At 41.4% G+C, this 5,144-nt stretch overlaps 1 non-coding gene across 1 annotated transcript; it reads left to right on the top strand.

Moving 5' to 3' along the window:
* Positions 1-1,169: 1,169 nt before the first annotated feature.
* trnat-cgu (transfer RNA threonine (anticodon CGU)) lies at positions 1,170-1,241 on the top strand. Its single transcript has one exon. It is a non-coding gene; the product is annotated as a tRNA-Thr (tRNA).
* The last annotated feature ends 3,903 nt before the right edge of the window (positions 1,242-5,144 follow it).

The following is a 5,144-nucleotide window of genomic DNA, read 5'->3' as shown; positions in this document are numbered from 1 at the left end:
ACAAGAAGTCATGCTAAATGTAGTATAGTGAGTAGAAATCGCGAGACAACAGAACGAGAGAGTAGAAGGCGGGGATATATGGTGTAAGGGCGTGATCTGTGTAGTTAATAAAGTAGTTAAAATAATATAAAAACGTCTCTTTATTAAAATACACATTTATGGCGACGAGAGATGAGTGCTTGACGGACTCAAAGCGAGCAGAACACTGCAGATTTTAGTTCTCTTGCTGGTAGAAACGAACTTTTGAATTTTCGGACTTTTCGTTTAGCTTGCGCCATGGAAGATATGGCAGCCGCGCCGAGAAGCTTTGCTTATGCCCAGCTTTTTCCACCGCTTCCACTGAACCTCGGAGCTCCAGATTTGTATACGGAATACAAGATATGGATGGAGTCGTACAGATTTTTTTTTAAACAGCCAGTGGATATACAGAAGCTCAGGATGCCGTGAGACGTGCTACATTACTGCACTGTATCGGGGCTCCCGTGCAGCGGATTTTCGCCAACCTCCCTGGAGAAAAAGGTACATATGAACAGACTGTAGCTGCCTTAGACGCGTACTTTACACCGCGGAGAAATGTGGTTTTGGAACGGCATAAATTTAGGCAGAGAACTTAGTCTCAGCACGAATCTGTTGATGTTTTTGTGACTGCACTAAGAGGACTGGCTAAATCTTGTGACTTTGGAGTATTGGAAACTGACATGTTAAGAGATCAACTTGTGGAAAATGTGCACATAAGAGACTATAAATTGCTGCAGGAGGAAGGGCTGACTTTAGAAAGAGCTCTTACAGTCGCTAGATTCATGAAGCAGCTCAAGCAGAATCAAGAATGCTTTCTGACTACAGTGACACTGAACGGGACGCTCGCTCAAACTTTACAAATAAAAGCCGAGCAGCAGGACGCAGTCATGCTAGAGAAATAGAAGAACAGGGGACGGCTGACATTACATGTTACAGGTGCGGACTAACAATGCACAAAGCAGATAAATGCGGAGCGTGAACAGCAAAATGTCTACACTGTAAGAAAACAGGACATTATGCACATGTCTGCAGAACATCACGTCCGAGTTTAAGGACAAGTATCCCTTTTATTGTTGTTGCTGCCTCCAGGCGATGTAAACCATATTCAGAAAAAACTAATTTGAACAACATTATTCCCTTGTTTCCTTGAAGGCGCGGTGGCCAAGTGGTAAGGCGTCGGTCTCGTAAACCGACGATCGTGGGTTCAAACCCCACCTGTGCCTGTTTCATCTGTCACTGCTTTCCTTTAGTTTCAAAGTCTTAAAAAAACTCGCAATGTAGGGGTCTCAATAGTAAGAGAACATAACTGTCGCCAGTGATTGGTATTCTTGCATATCCTACATTGTTTTTTAGTCGACAAAGCTTGTCTCTCTTCACACCCATCTTCCGAATGATCACCTCAGCATTGGGAAGGAACGTGCGCTTGGTACAGCCCCTCACTTCATGGTCTGATCACAAACACATCGGGTGAGCTTTCAGTCCAGGTTGGAAGTAACGTTCGAAAGCACAAAAATTCTGACTTAGATACGAGAAGACCGTGTTTTTTTAAACGATAAAATAATATACTGCCTGCAAGACTATGTCAAGTTCAAGTTTATTGTCATTATACTCATACACAGGTATATGGTATAACGAAATGCTATTTAGCTAGCTCTCGGACATAAGTAGTACAAAGAAAAAAACACAACAATACAATTGTATAACAAAAGAAAGACAGAGACAACAGCCGATGTGCAAAAAACAACAACAGGCAGTGTGCATAACAACAAAAAGGTAACAGGTGATGTGCAAAAACATGCATCAAAAGAATGAAATAAAGGGATAGAAATAATGGGGAGTGAGCTTTTGACATGTATGGTAGAGGTAGATTCAATGTGTGTTTGGGTTTTTGGTAAGAAAGAAGGCACTGTGAGGTTCAGATCATAGGTGAGAGGTGAGGTGAGAGTGAGAGAGGCTGGGAGTTTAATAGTTTGATAGTGCGGGGGTAAAAACTGTTTCTGAGTCTGGTACTCCGGACCCGAATGCTCCGGTACCGTTTTCCATGTCATGCTAAACGCCACAAATTGTGTTCGTCCAGTCGTATCAATCGTCCTAAAGTTACAGAAAATCGGATGCAACTGGTACAGTCAGCACCCATTTCTTCAAGATAGTGGAGCGGTTTAAAACAGCAAATTTACGGTTTTGTGTCTTTTAATCTTTGTGTTCCGCTCTCCAAATAGAGGCACGGGTTCAAATCCCACTCCCGACATTCAGGCGTTTTACCTTGTCTTTTTTACCTGCCTTTACAGTATTTCAGTCTTGTTGTGCTCGCTGACAATCACAGTACAAGGAAAACGGAGAAACCGCTTTGGAAAAACATAACAGACAGAAAAAAGCTTCGTAAGCACGTGAATGTGATTAGCAGCAGTAAGGTATGCATTCAAATGTTTAAGGCAGATTTATAAAAGCAGCAGAAGAAAGGTGCAGCACAATGCAATTTGTGAGAGTTCGCTGTTTTTTATGCTGCTTGGATTTCTTTCAAGCCTATGAAGTGACCCCCGTTTTATTTTCATTTTCAAACTTCAGAACCGAATAACAAAAAGATTTCATGTGTGACAGCATTCCGTTGCAAATACCGTTTCCACGATGTATTCAGCGACGGGAATGAATTATTTTATTTAGTGCTGGCTCAAATGCGAGGAATTTCAGAAAAACCTGGAAAAGCAACGCTTGCAGTAAATGACAAATTTAAAGCGTGTAGTCAGCATGAACAGAACAACGCAATGCTCTGTAAAAACGATCTGAAGCCGCAATTGCTCTTTTATCTCGGGCAGTTCATTCCGATACGATGTTTCCGCAGTATAAATGAAATGCCGAACTCCAAACATGTTGTTGCCATTATTGTTACTCCTGCTGCTGTAGTTTTAAGCTTTAATCAGTGGGTATGTAATGTTGTAAAGGGGCTGGACTACTTTGTTCAGTCCAAATTCCATTATGTGAATTTATGCTTTTTTAATATAAGCATTAACAATACAATGCGTGTTCAAAAACCGTTACTTATTAGCTTAAGAAGCGGCAGTGTTTTGACAAAGTGTGGTATTCGAACAGAAAATGCTGAAGTGTTTAATACTTGCTTGTGAGCAGATCTCCCTCGATTTAGACAAACCCTTGTTCGGCCGATGATTTCAGATCAAAATCTGAATCAAGTGGAAAGAAAGCTGAATTACGCTGGGTACTGGGTATCACTGTTACGCCATCAGGTCATGCTAGGAGGATTGGGGGGATCAAATTGACACAGAGGGACCCAATGTGGGGGCTGAACCCACAGTTCTGAGATTAAGAGATTCTTGCTCTATGGACTGCGCCTATATAACTCTGGTGCTACAGCAGTAATGTTTCTGGGTGTGGATGAACATGACATAATAGACTGACAGCAGGAACACGTGACAGTATCGCTATATTTGGCTGCAGTATATTGTGTTGAGAGCAGCAATAACTTTCCTGCAGAGATGGGAGTGCCTTTAATACAACTCTTTCAATCAGACAGAGTAATAGGAACCGACCTCAAGTTTCGGCTGTGGATCCATCTGCACATGGGGGAAGAGACAGTAAAATAGCGACGAAGAAACAGAAAGAATTGTGCTCACTGCAAAATAGGAAAGAAAGAGGTGTTAGGACACGTAAAACAGCTTGGCGATAATTTGCAGCGACAGTTTTATGTTATTTAGTACACAGATTTCTCTTCATGTTCCTTAAGATGTGTAATTTGTATGTTGGTTGTATGAGAACAGTTTATTCTAAAGTCCTGTCAATTAACAGTGGAGAGCTACCTGGTGCACGTCTTCAAGAAGACTCTTTTCAAGGTGATTACAAGTTTCTCGAACAAATCTGCGTCATATTTTTAAAATAGTTTAGCTAATGAGCAACGAGACTATAAATGAATTCTCCCACCCTCCATTCGAAGATAAAACTCCATGTGCGAGTCGAAGTTTCCTTGAAGCTACAGATGTTCGTCATTATTGGATATCCCCGGTGATATTGACTAAGGAGCTCAATTCTTACGTGCTGTAGTTCAACGTGCGCAAAACACTCATATCCCCTGCAAATATCGGCAAAGTCAGTGATATTCTCAACAATTTGTGCCATTGCAATTCGTGCAATTCGTGCCATACTTTTTCGCAATGTATTCTGACAAGCCAAGATCAGAGGGTCATATTTGAAAATTGGTGCATTAAAATGTCTTGTACTTCAGGATTTTGAAAGTCTATTACATTGTCTCTCACACCTCGGTGTCAGAATTGTGAGACGTTTTTATAATCAGGGGGGAGGGCCGTAGCAATAAGCAGAAAGCACAATCACCTTTTTCCCAGTGCAAGTCCATGTTATGGTGAGTTTTTAAAATTGGTTTGCGATTTTTTAAAATATATTCCATACAAAAATATAATTTGGACAGTCGCTATTTATTTGGATATTCCCTTTCACTGAGGATGTCTACAGTATTCCAGCCGAATTAGTACTGATCAAAGAGAGCCATCTACAGGCGAAAGGCGACATAACATCACAGCAGCAGCATTTAAGGCGGAACGAAAAACGCGAATAAGAAGCCATCTTCAGCCTTGTAGCAGACCCTGGGAGGCACGCTCAAAATATTCATCTTTCCCAGTACTTCAGAGTCATATTTAGAGCGCTTTACTGCAATTTTATGTGATTGATAGGAGATGTGAAGCCATCGAGCCTGTACTGCCATTTCTCATGCTTTCTCTCAGTGTCGGAGCTGCAATTGCGTGTAAAGGAGGCGACTTGAAAATGAAACGTGTAATCACCTTACAGAGGGTCTTCACGACGGAGTGCGTCAGCTAGTTCTCCATTATTGTCAATTTACTGGACTTCTGAAGAAACCTAGCTACAACGAAAATACAAACTGCACAGTTTAAGGCACATGAAGAGAAATCAGTGTGCTGATTGACTCAAAAAATGTCGCTACAAATAATCTGCCAGGCTTATTTACTTGTTCGACCACCTCCCTCCGTCCCCCTTTGCTGTTAGCACAATTCTTTCAGTTTCTTTTCTTGTATTTTCCTTGCTTTTTTAGTGTTCCCCATGTGGAGATGGATCCACAACCGAAACTGTTTTCACCCTGTGTTTCT

Source organism: Atractosteus spatula (genome assembly GCF_055471065.1).
Source record: "Atractosteus spatula isolate fAtrSpa1 chromosome 10 unlocalized genomic scaffold, fAtrSpa1.hap1 SUPER_10_unloc_14, whole genome shotgun sequence".
NCBI classification, from domain to species: domain Eukaryota; kingdom Metazoa; phylum Chordata; class Actinopteri; order Semionotiformes; family Lepisosteidae; genus Atractosteus; species Atractosteus spatula.
This window is presented reverse-complemented; position numbering and strand designations above follow the sequence as displayed.